The sequence below is a fragment of the Arachis hypogaea genome, chromosome 11 (genome assembly GCF_003086295.3).
Source record: "Arachis hypogaea cultivar Tifrunner chromosome 11, arahy.Tifrunner.gnm2.J5K5, whole genome shotgun sequence".
Taxonomy (NCBI): domain Eukaryota; kingdom Viridiplantae; phylum Streptophyta; class Magnoliopsida; order Fabales; family Fabaceae; genus Arachis; species Arachis hypogaea.
This window is the reverse complement of record NC_092046.1, coordinates 51,059,996-51,077,022: the sequence shown is the minus strand read 5'-3', so window position 1 is coordinate 51,077,022 and position 17,027 is coordinate 51,059,996. Positions and strand designations below refer to the sequence as shown.

Below are 17,027 nucleotides of genomic sequence, written 5' to 3'. Positions count from 1 at the left end.
AAGGTTGTGTGTAGTGAGATGTATCCAAGCGGTTGGATTGGAGTGTCTCCTAGTCCAAACAAGCTGTTCGGATATGCACTAAGTTCTTTCTCCTGCAGGCCGAGTTTATCAAAGGCGGGTTTGAACAAGATATCCGCTGAGCTTTCTTGGTCCATGGTGCACAAAATTGTGATCATCAATGGCACCAAAAACTTGGTACGCACAATTGTAATATCATCTCTTTGTCACAACTCCGCACAACTAACCAGCAAGTGCACTGGGTCGTCCAAGTAATAAACCTTACGTGAGTAAGGGTCGATCCCACGGAGATTGTCGGCTTGAAGCAAGCTATGGTCATCTTGTAAATCTCAGTCAGGCGGATTCAAATGGTTATGGAGAATTGATAATTAAAAGATGAATAAAATATAAAATAAGATAGAGATACTTATGTAATTCATTGGTGAGAATTTCATATAAGCGTATGAAGATGCTTTGTTCCTCCTGAACTTCTGCTTTCTTATTGCCTTCATCCAATCAGTCATACTCCTTTCCATGGCAAGCTTTATGTTGGGCATCACCGTTGTCAATGGCTATTTCCCGTCCTCTCAGTGAAAATGGTCCAAATGCGCTATCATCGCACGGCTAATCATCTGTCGATTCTCGATCATGTTGGAATAGGATCCATTGATCCTTTTGCGTCTGTCACTACGCCCAACACTCGCGAGTTTGAAGCTCGTCACAGTCATCTCTTCCCAGATCCTACTCGGAATACCACAGACAAGGTTTAGACTTTCCGGATCTCAGGAATGGCCGCCAATGATTCTAGCCTATACCACGAAGGTTCTAATCTTAGATTAGAAACCCAAGAGAATATACTCTAGCTGTCGTCCAATGACTACGTTGAACATCATGTAGATCGCTTTGTGGTTGTCAGGCACGCGACCTTGGCTAAGCGAGTAACGAAGTTAGGTGATTGTCACGGGTCACCCCTTCATTCTGACTTAACTGAATTAAGTACGAGATTATATCTTAGAGAAGAAATAGGCATGAATTGAATAGAAAAACAATAGTACTTTGCATTGATTCATGATAAACAACAGAGCTCTACACCTTAATCTTTGGGGGTGTAGAAACTCCACCGTTGAAAATACATAAGAACAAAAGGGTCTAGGCATGCCGAATGGCCAGCCTCCCAAAGATGAAAAGTATTCCAAGATCAAAAGTATATGTTAGTATCTGAAAAGTATCAGAAAAGTATGAAAATACAATAGCAAAAGGTCCTATTTATAGAAAACTAGTAGCCTAAGGTTACAGAAATAGGTAATTAATGCAGAGATCTTCTTCCGAGCCCACTTGGTGTGTGCTTGGGCTGAGCATTGAAGCTTTTACGTGTAGAGATTTTTCTTGGAGTTAAACGCCAGCTTTTGTGCCAGTTTGGGCGTTTAACTCCAGCTTTTATGCCAGTTCTGGCGTTTTGACGCCAGAATTTTTATCCTGACTTAGAATGCCGGTTTGGGCCATTAAATCTCGAGCAAAGTATGGACTATTATATATTGCTGGAAAGCCCAGGATGTCTACTTTCTAATGCAATTGACAGCGTGCCAATTGAGCTTCTGTAGCTCCAGAAAATCGACTTCGAGTGCAGGGAGGTCAGAATCCAATAGCATCTGCAGTCCTTTTTCAGCCTCTGAATCAGATTTTTGCTCAGGTCCCTCAATTTCAGCCAGAAAATACCTGAAATCATAGAAAAATACACAAACTCATAGTAAAGTCCAGAAATGTGATTTTTATTTAAAAACTAATAAAAATATAATAAAAACTAACTAGAACATACTAAAAACATACTAAAAATAATGCCAAAAAGCGTATAAATTATCCGCTCATCACAACACCAAACTTAAATTGTTGCTTGTCCCCAAGCAATTGAAAATCAAATAGGATAAAAAGAAGAGAATATACAATGAATTCCAAAAACATCTATGAAGATCAGTCTTAATTAGATGAGCGGGGTTATTAGCTTTTTGCTTCTGAACAGTTTTGGCATCTCACTCTATCCTTTGAAGTTCAGAATGATTGGCATCTATAGGAACTCAGAATTCAGATAGTGTTATTGATTCTCCTAGTTCAGTATGTTGATTCTTGAACACAGTTACTTTATGAGTCTTGGCCATGACCCTAAGAATTTTGTTTTCCAGTATTACCACCGGATACATGAATGCCACAGACACATAATTGGGTGAACCGTTTCAGATTGTGACTCAGCTTTGCTAGAGTCCCCAATTAGAGGTGTCCAAAGCTCTTTAGCACACTCTTATTGTTTTGGATCACGACTTTAACCGCTCAGTCTCAAGCTTTTCACTTGACACCTTCACGCCACAAGCACATGGTTAGGGACAGCTTGGTTTAGCCGCTTAGGCCAGGATTTTATTCCTGTGGGCCCTCCTATCCATTAATGCTCAAAGCCTTGGATCCATTTTATTTTACCCTTGCCTTTTGGTTTAAAGGGTTATTGGCTTTTTCTGCTTGCTTTTTTCTTTTTCTTTCTTTTTTTTCTTTTTTTTGCCATTCTTTTTCGTAAGCTTTTCACTGCTTTTTCTTGCTTCAAGAATCAATTTTATGATTTTTCAGATCATCAACTAACATTTCTCCTTTTTCATCATTCTTTCAAGAGCCAACACTTTTAACATTCATGAACAACAAATTCAAAAATATGCACTGTTCAAGCATTCATTTAGAAAATAAAAGTATTGCCACCACATCAAAATAATTAAACTGTTTTAAAATTCGAAATTCATGTACTTCTTGTTCTTTGCAATTAAAAACATTTTTCTTTTAAGAAAGGTGATGGATTCATAGTACATTCATAGCTTTAAGGCATAGACACTTAGACACTATTGATCATGTAATAAGACACAAACATAAATAAAACATAAAGCATAATTTTTGAAAAACAGAAAATAAAGAACAAGGAAATTAAAGAATGGGTCCACCTTAATGATGGCGGCTTGTTCTTCCTCTTGAAGATCTTATGGAGTGCTTGAGCTCCTCAATGTCTCTTCCTTGCCTTTGTTGCTCCTCCCTCATGACTCTTTGGTCTTCTCTAATTTCATGGAGGAGGATAGAATGCTCTTGGTGTTCCACCCTTAGTTGTCCCATATTGGAACTTAATTCTCCTAGGGAGGTGTTGATTTGCTCTCAATAGCTTTGTGGAGGAAAATGCATCCCTTGAGGCATCTCAGGGATTTCATGATGAGGAATTTCCTCATGCTCTTGTCCATGAGTGGAATCTCTTGTTTGCTCCATCCTTTACTTAGTGATGGGCTTGTCCTCATCAATGAGGATGTCTTCCTCTATGTCAATTCCAGCTGAATTGCAGAGGTGACAAATGAGATGAGGGAAAGCTAACCTTGCCAAAGTAGAGGACTTGTCCGCCACCATGTAGAGTTCTAGGGATATAACCTCATGAACTTCTACTTCCTCTCCAATCATGATGCTATGGATCATGATAGCCCGGTCTATAGTAACTTTAGACCGGTTGCTAGTAGAAATGATTGAGCGTTGGATGAACTCCAACCATCCCCTAGCCACGGGCTTGAGGTCATGCCTTCTTAGTTGAACCGGCTTCCCTCTTGAATCTCTCTTCCATTGAGCGCCCTCTTCACAAATGTCTATGAGGACTTGGTCTAACCTTTGATCAAAGTTGACCCTTCTAGTGTAGGGGCATGCATCTCCTTGCATCAGGGGCAAGTTGAATGACAACCATATATTTTTCGGACTAAAATCTAAGCATTCCCCCGGACCATTGTAAGCCAATTCTTTGGATCCGGGTTCACACTTTGATCATGGTTCTTGGTGATCCATGCATTGGCATAAAACTCTTGAACCATTAAAATTCCGACTTGTTGAATGGGGTTGGTGAGAATTTCCCAACCTCTTCTTTGAATCTCATATCGGATATCCGGATATTTGCCGTTTTTGAGCTTGAAAGGGACCTCGGGGATCACCTTCTTCTTGGCCACAACTTCATAGAAGTGGTCTTGATGCATCCTTGAGATGAATCTCTCCATCTCCCATGACTTGGAGGCGGAAGCTTTTGCCTTCTCTTTTCTCTTTCTAGAAGTTTCTCCGGCCTTAGGTGCCATAACTGGTTATGGAAAGACAAAAAGCTTTAGCTTTTACCACACCAAACTTAGAAGGTTTGCTCGTCCTTGAGCAAAAGAAGAAAGAAAAGAGTAGAAGAAGAAGAAATAGAGGAGATGGAGGGGGGGTTTAGTGATTCGGCCAAGGGGGTAAGTAGTGTGTATGATGTGTGAAAATAAGGGAATGAAGATGGGTTTATATAGGAGTGGAGAGAGGGGTAGGGTTCGGCCATGTATGGGGATTTTGGGAGAGAAAGTGGTTTGAATTTGAAAGGTGAGGTAGGTGGGGTTTTATGGTGGATGGATGTGGATTGGTGAAGAGATTATGGAGAAGAGGGTAGGATTTGATAGGTGAGGGGTTTTTGGGGAAGAGGTATTGAGGTGATTGGTGAAGGGTATTTGGGGAAGGGTGTTATGGGAATGTGTGAAGGAGAGAGATGAGGTAGGTGGGGATCCTGTGGGGTCCACAGATCCTGAGGTGTCAATGATTTCTCATCCCTGCACCATGTTGGCGTGTAAACGCCCCTTCCTGTGCCAATCCTGGCGTTAAACGCCAGTTCTGTTCCCCTTTCTGGCGTTAAACACCCAGAATGGTGCCAGATTGGGCGTTTAACGCCCATTCTGCTACCCTTACTGGCGTTTAAACGCCAGTAAGCTTCTCCCCCAGGGTGTGCTATTTTTAATACTGTTTTTCATTCTATTTTTGCTTTTTCAGTTGTTTTTGTGACTTCACATGATCATCAACCTATAGAAAATATAAAATAATAATAGAAAATAAATAGATATAATTAAATAATATTGGGTTGCCTCCCAACAAGCACTTCTTTAATGTCAATAGCTTGACAGTGAGCTCTCATGGAGCCTCACAGATAATGAGAGCAGGGTTGGAGCCTCTCAACACCAAACTTAGAGTTTGGTTGTGGCCTCTCAACACCAAACTTAGAGTTTGGTTGTAGCCTCCCAACACCAAACTTAGAGTTTAAATGTGGGGGTTTTGTTTGACTCTGTATTGAGAGAAGCTTTTCATGCTTCCTCTCCATGGTTACAGAAGGATATCCTTGAGCTTGAAACACAAGGGAGTCCTCATTCACTTGAAGGACCAATTCTCCTTTTTCAACATCAATCACAGCTTTTGCTGTGGCTAGGAAGGGTCTGCCAAGGATGATGGATTCATCCATACACTTCCCAGTGTCTAGGATTATGAAATCAGCAGGGATGTATTGGCCTTCAACTTTTACCAAGACATCCTCTACAAGTCGATAAGCCTGTTTCCTTGAATTGTCTGACATCTCCAATGAGATTCTTGCAGCTTGTACCTTAAGGATCCATAGCTTCTCCATTATAGAGAGAGGTATGAGGTTTATACTTGACCCCAGGTCACACACAGAGCCTTCTCAAAGGTCATGGTGCCTATGATACAAGGTATTAAGAATTTTCTAGGATCCTGTCTCTTCTGATGTAATCTCTGCCTAGTCAAGTCATCCAGTTCTTTGGTGAGGAAGGGGGGGTTCATCCTCCCAAGTCACATTACCAAATAACTTGGCATTTAGCTTCATGATTGCTCCAAGGTACTTAACAACTTGCTCTTCAGTAACATCTTCATCCTCTTCGGAGGAAGAATACTCATCAGAGCTCATGAATGGCAGAAGTAAGTTTAATGGAATCTCTATGGTCTCTGTGTGAGCCTCGGATTCCCATGGTTCCTCATTAGGGAACTCCTTAGAGGCCATTGGACGTTCATTGAGGTCTTTCTCAGTGGAAATCACTGCCTTTCCCTCCTTTATGCATTCGGCCATGTGGGATGTGTTTATGGCCTTGCATTCTCTCTTTGGGTTCTCTTCTGTATTGCTTGGGAGAGTACTAGGAGGGAGTTCAGTAATTTTCTTACTCAGCTGACCCACTTGTGCCTCCAAATTTCTAATGGAAGACCTTGTTTCAGTCATAAAACTTTGAGTGGTTTTAATTAGATCAGAGACTATGGTTGCTAAGTCAGAGTGGCTCTGCTTAGAATTCTCTGTCTGTTGCTGAGAAAATGATGGAAAAGGCTTGCTATTGCTAAACTTATTTCTTTCACCATTGCTGTTATTGAAGCCTTGTTGAGGCCTCTATTGGTCCTTCCATGAGAGATTTGGATGATTTCTCCATGAAGGATTATAGGTGTTTCCATAGGGTTCTCCCATGTAATTCACCTCTTCCATTGCTGGGTTCTCAGGATCATAAGCTTCTTCTTCAGATGAAGCTTCTTTGGTACTGCCTGTTGCTGCTTGCAATCCAGACAGACTCTGAAAAATCATATTGACTTGTTGAGTTAATATTTTGTTCTGAGCCAATATGGCATTCAGAGTATCAATCTCAAGAACTCCTTTCTTCTGATTTGTCCCATTATTCACAAGATTCCTTTCAGAAGTGTACATAAATTGGTTATTTGCAACCATTTTAATGAGTTCCTGAGCTTCTACAGACATCTTCTTCAGATGAAGAGATCCTCCAGCGGAGCTGTCCAATGACATCTTGGACAGTTTAGACAGACCATCATAGAAGATACCTATGATGCTCCATTCTGAAAGCATGTCAGAAGGACACCTTCTGATCAATTGCTTGTATCTTTCCCAAGCTTCATAGAGGGATTCACCTTCCTTCTGTCTGAAGATCTGGACTTCCACTCTAAGCTTACTCAATTTTTGAGGTGGAAAGAATTTGGCCAGAAAAGCACTGACCAGCTTTTCCCAAGAGTTCAAGCTTTCCTTAGGTTGTGAATCCAACCATATCCTAGCTCTGTCTCTTACAGCAAAAGGGAAGAGCATAAGTCTGTAGACCTCAGGGTCAACCCCATTGATCTTGACAGTGTCACAGATTTGCAAGAATTCAGCTAAGAACTGATGAGGATCTTCCAATGGAAGTCCATGAAACTTGCAATTCTGTTCATCAGAGAAACTAATTGAGGTTTAGGCTCAAAATTGTTTGCTCCAATGGCATGGATAGAGATGCTTCTCCCATAGATGTCAGGAGTAGGTGCAGTAAAGTCACCAAGCACCTTCCTTGTATTGTTGGCATTGTTGTTGTTTTTGGCTGCCATGGCTTCTTCTTGTTTGAAAATTTCTGTTAGGTCCTCTCCAGAGAGTTGTGCTTTAGCTTCTCTTAGCTTTCTCTTCAAGGTCCTTTCAGGTTCAGGATCAGCTTCAACAAGAATGCCTTTGTCTTTGCTCCTGCTCATATGAAAGAGAGGAGAAGAAAGTATGGAATCCTCTATGTCACAGTATAGAGAATCCTTGAGATGTCAGAGGAAAAGAAGAATAGAAGGAGAAGGTAGAGATGAGAATTCTAACTTATAGAGAGAGAGTCCGAATTGCTGATAGTGGAGGAGTGTTAGTCCTTAAATACAAGGATGTGAGAAGAGGGGAAGAATTTTCAAAATTAAATTTAAAAAGATTTTGAATAATTAAAAGAAATTTAAAAAAAAAGTTGATTGATGATTTTTGAAAATTAAAATTGAGAAAGTAGTTAAGTGATTTTGAAAAAGCTTTTGAAATTAGAAATCAAAAAGATATGATTGAAAATTATTTTGAAAAAGATGTGATTGAGAAGATATGATTGAAAATCAGTTTAAAAAAAATAATTTTTTTTTAAATTTAAAGTTGATTACTTGACTAACAAGAAATTAAAAGACATGATTCTAGAATTTAAAAATGATCCTTTCTTAATAGGCAAGTAACAACTTGAAAATTTTGAATTAAATCATTAATTGTAGCAAGGATTTTCGAAAATAGTAAAAAAAAAATAAAAAAATGGAAAGAAATTGATTTTGAAAAGATATGATTGAAAAGATATGATTTGAAAAATATTTGATTTTGAAAAATTATGAAAATTTGAAAAAGATTTGAATTGAAAACAAAATCTTCCCTCCTGTGCCATTGGTATCCATTCTGGCGTTTAACGCCAAAAATACTACCTTTTGGGCGTTTAACGCCCAGCCAGGTACCTTGGCTGGCGTTTAAAGGCCAGTTTTCCTTCCTTACTGGGCATTTTGAACGCCCAGCTTTTTCTGTGTAAATCCTCTGCTGCATGTTCTGAATCTTCAATTCTCTGTGTTGTTGACTTGAAAAGACATAATTTTGAAATTTTTTTTGAATTTTTAATGATTAGAAACAATCAAAATGCAACTAATCATGGAAAACTAAGATTAAACAAACAATGCATGCAAGACACCAAACTTAGAAATTTTCATATTAGAGATCACTGACAAATTGAGAATACATATGAGAAACAACAAAACACACAAAACAAGAGAGTTTAAAGATCAGATCAAGGAAATCATCAAGAACAACTTGAAGATCAATGAAGAACAAAATTCATACCTTCAAAAAATGCAAGAAGAATAAAGACATGCAATTGACACCAAACTTAAAAATTGACACTAGACTCAAACAAGAAACACAAAATATTTTTTGGTTTTAAGATTTTATAATTTTTTTTTTTGTATATTTTCGAAAATTATTTTGGAAAAGAAAATAGAGATATTCAAAATTTTTAATAAGAATTCCAGGAATCATGCAATGTTAGTCTAAAACTCCGGTCCAAGAATTAGACATGGCTTACTAGCCAGCCAAGCCTTCAATGAAAGCTTCGGTCCAAAACACTAGACATGGCCAATGGCCAGCCAAGCTTTAGCAGATCATTACTTTCAATAGCAAAATTGATAGAAATCAACAAGCTCTTGTGATGATAAGTTGAAACCTCGGTCCAAAAGTTTAGACATGGTTTCACAACCAGCTAGACTTCAACAAATCATCATGAAACTCTAGAATTCATTCTTAAAAACTCTGAAGAACAGAATAGAAATATTATTTTTTTTCTTTTTCGAAAATAAAAAGTAAAAAGCTTAAACATAAAATAAAATTACCTAATCTGAGCAACAAGATGAACCGACAGTTGTCCAAACTCGAACAATCCCCAGTAACGGCACCAAAAACTTGGTGCACGAAATTGTGATCATCAATGGCGCCAAAAACTTGGTACGCACAATTGTAATTTCATCTCTTTGTCACAACTCTGCACAACTAACCAGCAAGTGCACTGGGTCGTCCAAGTAACAAACCTTACGTGAGTAAGGGTCGATCCCACGGAGATTGTCGGCTTGAAGCAAGCTATGGTCATCTTGTAAATCTCAGTCAGGTGGATTCAAATGGTTTTGGAGAATTGATAATTAAAAGATGAATAAAATATAAAATAAGATAGAGATACTTATGTAATTCATTGGTGAGAATTTCATATAAGCGTATGAAGATGCTTTGTTCCTCCTGAACTTCTGCTTTCCTATTGCCTTCATCCAATCAGTCATACTCCTTTCCATGGCAAGCTTTATGTTGGGCATCACCGTTGTCAATGGCTACTTCCCGTCCTCTCAGTGAAAATGGTCCAAATGCGCTGTCACCGCATGGCTAATCATCTGTCGGTTCTCGATCATGTTGGAATAGGATCCATTGATCCTTTTGCGTCTGTCATTACGCCCAACACTCACGAGTTTGAAGCTCGTCACAGTCATCCCTTCCCAGATCCTACTCGGAATACCACAGACAAGGTTTAGACTTTCCGGGTCTCAGGAATGGCTGCCAATGATTCTAGCCTATACCATGAAGGTTCTAGTCTTAGATTAAAAACCCAAGAGAATATACTCCAGCTGTCGTCCAATGACTATGTTGAACATCATGTATATCGCTTTGTAGTTGTCAGGCACACGACCTTGGCTAAGCGAGTAACGAAGATTGGGTGATTGTCACGGGTCACCCCTTCATTCTGACTTAACTGAATTAAGTACGAGAGTATATCTTGGAGAAGAAATAGGCGTGAATTGAATAGAAAAATAATAGTACTTTGCATTGATTCATGATGAACACCAGAGCTCCACACCTTAATCTATGGGGTGTAGAAACTCCACCGTTGAAAATACATAAGAACAAAAGGGTCTAGGCATGGCCAAATGTCCAGCCTCCCAAAGATGAAAAGTATTCCAAGATCAAAAGTATATGTCAGTATCTAAAAAGTATGAAAATACAATAGCAAAAGGTCCTATTTATAGAAAACTAGTAGCCTAGGGTTACAGAAATAGGTAATTAATGCAGAGATCTTCTTCCGGGTGCACTTGGTGTGTGCTTAGGCTGAGCATTGAAGCTTTCACGTGTAGAGACTTTTCTTGGAGTTAAACGCCAGCTTTTGTGCCAGTTTGGGCGTTTAACTCTAGCTTTTATGCCAGTTCTGGCGTTTTGATGCCAGAATTTTTATGCTGACTTAGAATGCCAGTTTGGGCCATCAAATATCGGGCAAAGTATAGACTATAATATATTGCTGGAAAGCGCAGGATGTCTAGTTTCCAACGAAATTAAGAGCGTACCAATTGGGCTTCTGTAGCTCCAGAAAATCTACTTCGAGTGAAAGGAGGTCAGAATCTAACAGCATCTGCAGTGCTTTTTCAGCCTCTGAATCAGATTTTTGCTCAGGTCCCTCAATTTCAGCCAGAAAATACCTGAAATCACAGAAAAACACGCAAACTCATAGTAAAGTCCAGAAATGTGATTTTTATTTAAAAACTAATAAAAATATAATAAAAACTAACTAGAACATACTAAAAATATACTAAAAACAATGCCAAAAAGCGTATAAATTATCCGCTCATCAGTCCACTAGTGTGCGGTGAAAGTTAGCATTGGCCAATATGATAGTGATAACCATGGGATTATCATGTCTTGGGATGATGCCTGCCGCGTCTTCTTGTGTGAAATTAATAGTGGAGAGGTCGGGTGATCCTTCTCCTCCCTCGACATAACATACTTCTTTAAGGTGCCGTTTGCGAGATGATTTTGAGATCCCCCTCCTACGAATCCTCCATTTATCATATGAGCGTGCCTCTCCGGCGTGCGAGGTGGTCGTTCAACTCATCCGACCTCTTCATCCCTTCTTCTTTTTCTAGGCTCGTCCGATTTGCTGGCTAGATACCGATCCAGTCGTCCCTCTCTTACCAGTTTCTCTATAACATTTTTCAAGTCAAAGCATTCGTTGGTGGGGTGTCCATAGATTCGATGGTACTCGTAGTATTCTGTCTGATTTCCTCCTCCTTTCTTGCTCTTGAGTGGACGAGGTGGTGGGATCTTCTCGGTATGACATACTTCTCGAAAAACATCCACGAGAGACACCCGAAGGGGGGTGTAATTATTGTATTTCTTAGGCTTTTCTCTATATTGATCTTCTTTTTTCTTGAACTATTTATCCTTATCTCGGGAGGAGTAGGAGAATCCAGATTTTGAGGTCTCTCCTAATCGAGAGTTTTCCTCCATGTTGATGTACTTCTCAGCTCGTTCCTGCACTTCATTCAGAGATATTGGATGTTTCTTTGATATGGAGTGACTAAAAGGTCCTTCTCGCAGGCCATTGATGAGACCCATAATGGCTGCTTCTGTTGGTGGGCTTTGTATGTCCAGGCATGCTTTGTTGAACCTCTCCATGTAGCTACGAAGACTCTCCCGATCTCCCTACTTGATTCCTAAGAGGCTTGGGACGTGTTTGGCTTTGTCCTTCTGGATGAAAAATTGGGCAAGAAATTTCTTGGCCAGGTCGTCAAAACTTGTGATGGATCTGGGGGGCAAAGTGTCGAACCACTTGATTGTTGTTTTTGTTAGTGTTGTTGGGAAGGCTTTACATCGAATAGCATCCGAGGCGTCGATGAGATACATTCTACTTCTGAAATTACTGGGGTGATGGCTTGGATCTGATGTGCCGTCATACGAGGTCATGTCGGGAGCCTTGAAGTCCTTTGGGACGTTGGCTTTCATAATCTCTTTAGTGAACGGGTCCTGATCTTTGTGGGAGCTATCTTCGGGATTAGGCTGGATGATTTTTGTTTTAAGGTCATCTTCGAGCTTTAGGATCTTGTCCTCCAACTCTCGGCGTCGCCTAGTTTCTCTCCGAAGGTCCCTCTCGGCTTCCCGTTGATTCTCGGCCTCTTTTTTGAGCTGTTTGAGGCGATCTTGTTGAGCTTGAAGTGCCTCCATGATTTCTGTACTTGGCGAATTCTTGTCTTTGTTTGGTTGAGAAGTGTCCTTTGGTGTGGTGTCCGCGTTCTTATGCAGCGTCCTATTTTCTAGATCAGAGTCGTGGTCGTTGTCAAGGTTGTCTGCCATGATAGTGGGATGACTTCCAGGTTCCCCGGCAATGGTGCCAATGTTCCGAGGGTTACCTAAAACTGTAGGTCGATCTTGGATGAGATCTTCGGTACTAGTCGGCACTGTTGTGTCCGACTTAATGATGGTGGCCGGAGCCGCCGTGTCCGACTTGTTGGACCTGGTGGTGGTGCTGATCCTTCGTTACTGGAGGGTGGTGGTACCTGCAAAGGACTCCGATGCTTAAGTTAGCAAGAGTATTAAGCAGGTTTTTTGTAAAATCAGAGTATGAGTTATACTTGGGTGCTCCAGTGTATTTATAATGTTGTAGAGTGATCTTTTCTGGAGATAAGATAAGTTAGTTATCTTATCTTATCTTCTGAGTGAAGTCATCTTATCTTTAAGGGGAACCGCCCTTATCTTTCTAGGCTTTGGTTGCCTTTAGATTGGGCTATGTTCCTTTATTTGGGCCCTTTTTGGGCCTCTCCTGGTGATTTGGCTGAACTCTTTAAGAAGAGGTCAGATAATCCTGACCTGAAGAGGTCGGTCAACTTGTTGTCAATCAGCCCGGGTCATACAGCTCGACCCAGGGCATGAACAGTTATGTTTGTTGTGGTTTTTGAATAGTAGCACACAACTAAAAAGGGATAACTGAAAATAGAGGAAAGGAGTTTACTACTTACAAAAATTGTATAAATTTGGGTTTATTAAAATCTTATTTTCATTTTCTGTTTTTATTTTTTGTGTCATTCATTACACGAATTTCGCAAAAAGACATAAATAATGAGAAGGAAAAAAAACCTTTCTATTGTTAAAATTTTTAGTAGAATATACAAAAAATGAAATCAGACACAACCCATTTTGAGCATAACAATTTTTATTAATCTCAGCACAATAAGTTATAATCACTAACCTCTTTGTGATGGTTGTAAAGTCTCTCCTTAATCTCCAAAATAAATAATACGTTAGAAGTACACTTAGACATGACATATACCTTTGGTTCAAAGTTACTTGCTAAAGCATTGCATTGATTAGGCATTTTTCTTGAAAGGAAGTTTTATATAATGTAAAGTTCTATAGGTTAGTTCCAGCCGGCTAGAAAGTCTAGTTTAGTATTGAATTTGTTTGACTTAACAGTATTCACATGTTATAAAATCCGTCCGAAGCGTGAAGTAAAGCGTTTTGTTGATCTCACTGCAGTTGGAGACTTCTTATTTGTGGCTCACTGCACAAAAAAGTGGGAACCAGCTTGAGAGCTACCGTAAGGCTTCGTCACTTACATTTGCTATCCAAGTAATACTCATGTTTTGATTTTTTTGAACTTATTTTTATTTCTTAGATTGCTAATTCAGTTCTATTTTTGCATTTTGGTTTGCAATCACTGTCTTTGGTTATGCTCTCATTTTTTATATTTAACTGGATTAGAATTCAGAAGTGAGATTTCTGGTCTATTTTTTCCTCCATGTCATTCTTTCAAATTGTTCACCATTTTCTCTCCACTATTAGTGACTCTCATTACACACTCTTGCTATTATGTGAACAGTATGGTGGACTATCAAAATAGCGGTTCCCTTCATTAATTGAGATTTCAAAATAGCTATTCTCTTCATTATTTGATGTTAAGTAATGTTACTATCGATAAAATGATAAAATACTAAGACACACCACCTTCATTGCTATAGGATTAGCGGTAGTTTTGCCATTTTGAGCTGTGTGTTAAGTTAAGATGTTTCATACTTAAGCGAATCAGTTAGCTTGATCATCCATTTTTTTTGTTAAATCATTCGAACAACCAAATGGTTCTGATTAGAACCTCTCCAAATATCTTCCATTCCTCTGCTACATAAGCATAGATAAAATATTTTCAAATCTTCACACTAATTAATTAAATAAATGTTGTCTGCGTAGCAGCTTTGCACCTTAATTTATATGGTTTTAAAGTAAGCGATCTACAATCTGAATAAGACAATAAACCTATAGAAAAGTACACATTTTGTTTGTAACCATGTATGGATATATTTATCTGCTTCAAGTGCACGTGAAAGCTAGTTAATTAACTTAATCCCTTTATATATTAGCCCTTTTTTATTTATCTAACTATAACAATTTTAATCTCTTTATTTTGCTTTTAGACTTGATTTTTTACCTCTTTTATGCTTTTGTCCTAAATATTTTCTTACATCTAACCTATACTCCTCTATTCTGTTTTTGTTTTTGTTTTTTTTTTTTTTTGTAAGGAAGGTTTCTTTTCCTTTCAATTTTTTGGCATTGGAACCAGAGTTTATTCATTCCAATAATTTTTTTTTCAAAGAGCAGAATTTTCAAATGAGTAAGCTACTTGCTTGAATAATTTTGTGGGCTCCATATTATCATGGATGTTAGTGACTGTGTTTTTTGTTTTTTTTTTTCTTTAAGAGTTATTCTCACAGTTTATTTCAAGCAGTATGACTATATCATAGTCTACACTCCCTGAATTTATTTAAGATATATTATTATTATTTGAGCCGGTGGTCTGACTCTATTATATAAATTCTCATCGTTCTATAATTTCATTAAATTAGATATTGATAAGAGTTGGTTTTCAAAGCCACGAGTTGGTGCAGGATATAGGGATGGTTTGACAAGATTCTTAGATTTTGCATTTGCCAATAAGTCATCCGATGGGATGATACGCTGCCCATGTCCGAAGTGTGGGTTCAGCCTTCTACAAAATAGAGAGGATGCGTACGATCATTTGCTGATAAACCCTTTCCCCTCTAGTTATACATTTTGGATACATCACGGTGAGAGACGCGTAGTAGAGAGCCCTAGTGATGGACAAGAAGTTCAACCCGATAGAAACTTCAATGCCCCAATGCTTGAAATGGTCCATGAGGCATTCAACTTCCAAGGATTTCATGGCAAGGAAGAAGACTTAGTGAATGAAAATCCTGGAGGGGATGCGGATGAGTTGCCATACCTATACAATAAACCCAGTCGCGAGGCCCGCAATTTTCATGACCTACTCGATGATGGAGAGCAGGAGTTATATCTGGGATGTTCGAAGTTCTCGAAGCTATCTTTCTTGGTAAGGCTCTATCATATAAAGTCCATGTGCGGAGTGAGCGACAAGGCCTTCAGAATGATATTGGAGTTGCTGGCAGAAGGCTTTGAGCATGCACGGATACCAAGCACTGTTCACGATGCCAAGAAAGTCATAAGAAAGCTCGGCCTCGCGTACAAGAAAATAGATGCATGTCCAAATGACTGCATGCTATATCAGGGCAGCGACAAAGAGCTGACCAAATGTAAACGGTGTGGGACATCGAAATGGAAGCATAAGACTAAGAAGAACTCCAGAGTGAGGATCAACATGGTTGTTAAGAAGAACGAAAAACTACAAGCGGTGAAGATTCTTCATTACTTCCCCTTGATTCACGATTAGAGTGGTTATACATGTCTAGTAAGACCGCCGTTGACATGCTGTGGCATAAGAGAGGTCCTAACTCTGATGGTATATACAGGCATCCAAGGGACGCCGAGGTATAGAAGTCATTTGACAGAAGATATACCAACTTCTCCGGTGACCCGTCTAGTGTTTGCCTAGCCTTAGCTAGTGATGCCGTTAACCCTTTTGGAAACATGAGCTTGAACTACTCAATTTCGCACGTGGTTCTTATCCCGTATAACATGCCCCCTGGATTTGTGTGAAACCCACCTCGTTTATCCTCTCTATGGTTATTCCTGGTCCTAAGATGCCTGGAAATGATATAGATGTTTACTGGTGCACGAATTGTGAATCACACTTTTCACAACGCGTACCACTAACCAGCAAGTGCACTGGGTCGTCCAAGTAATACCTTACGTGAGTAAGGGTCGAATCCCACGGAGATTGTTGGTTTGAAGCAATCTATGGTTATCTTGTAAATCTTAGTCAGGAAGTCAATTATGTTTATCAGTTGAATTGTGAATAACCAAGAGAGCATAAATTAAAGATTACTTGTTGTGCAGTAATGGAGAATATGTTGGAGTTTTGGAGATGCTTTGTCTTCTGAATCTCTGCTTTCCTCTGTCTTTTGATTCACGCACGCACGTCCTCCTATGGCAAGCTGTGTGTTGGTGGATCACCGTTGTCAATGGCTACCTTCCATCCTTCCAGTGAAAACTACGCTCACGCACTCTGTCACAGCACGGCTAATCACTGGTTGGTTCTCGATCCGGTTGGAATAGGATTTACTATCCTTTTGCATCTGTCACTAACGCCCAGCCTTCAGGAGTTTGAAGCTCGTCACAGTCATTCAATCCTTGAATCCTACTCGGAATACCACAGACAAGGTTTAGACTTTCCGGATTCTCATGAATGCTGCCATGAGTTCTAGCTTATACCACGGAGATTCTGATTAAGAGATCTCAGAGATACTCATTCAATCGGGTATAGAACGGAGGTGGTTGTCAGGCACACGTTCATGGTTTGAGGAAGGTGATGAATGTCACTGATCATCACCTTCATCACAGTTAAGCGCGAATGAACATCTTAGATAGGAACAAGCGTGTTTGAATGGAAAACAGAAATACTTGCATTAATTCATCAAGACACAGCAGAGCTCCTCACCCCCAACAATGGGGTTTAGAGACTCATGCCGTCAGAGAATACAAAGTTTAGATCTGAAAATGTCATGAGGTACAAAATAAGTCTCTAAAAGTTGTTTAAATACTAAACTAGTAGCCTAGGGTTACAAAATATGAGTAGACTATGATGGATGATGCAGAGATCCACTTC

The 17,027-nt window shown here is 39.4% G+C and overlaps 1 non-coding gene across 1 annotated transcript; it reads left to right on the top strand.

The window, feature by feature from the left end:
* Positions 1-6,682: 6,682 nt before the first annotated feature.
* Positions 6,683-6,790, top strand: LOC112724957 (small nucleolar RNA R71). The gene has a single exon (XR_003164094.1). It is a non-coding gene; the product is annotated as a small nucleolar RNA R71 (small nucleolar RNA).
* The last annotated feature ends 10,237 nt before the right edge of the window (positions 6,791-17,027 follow it).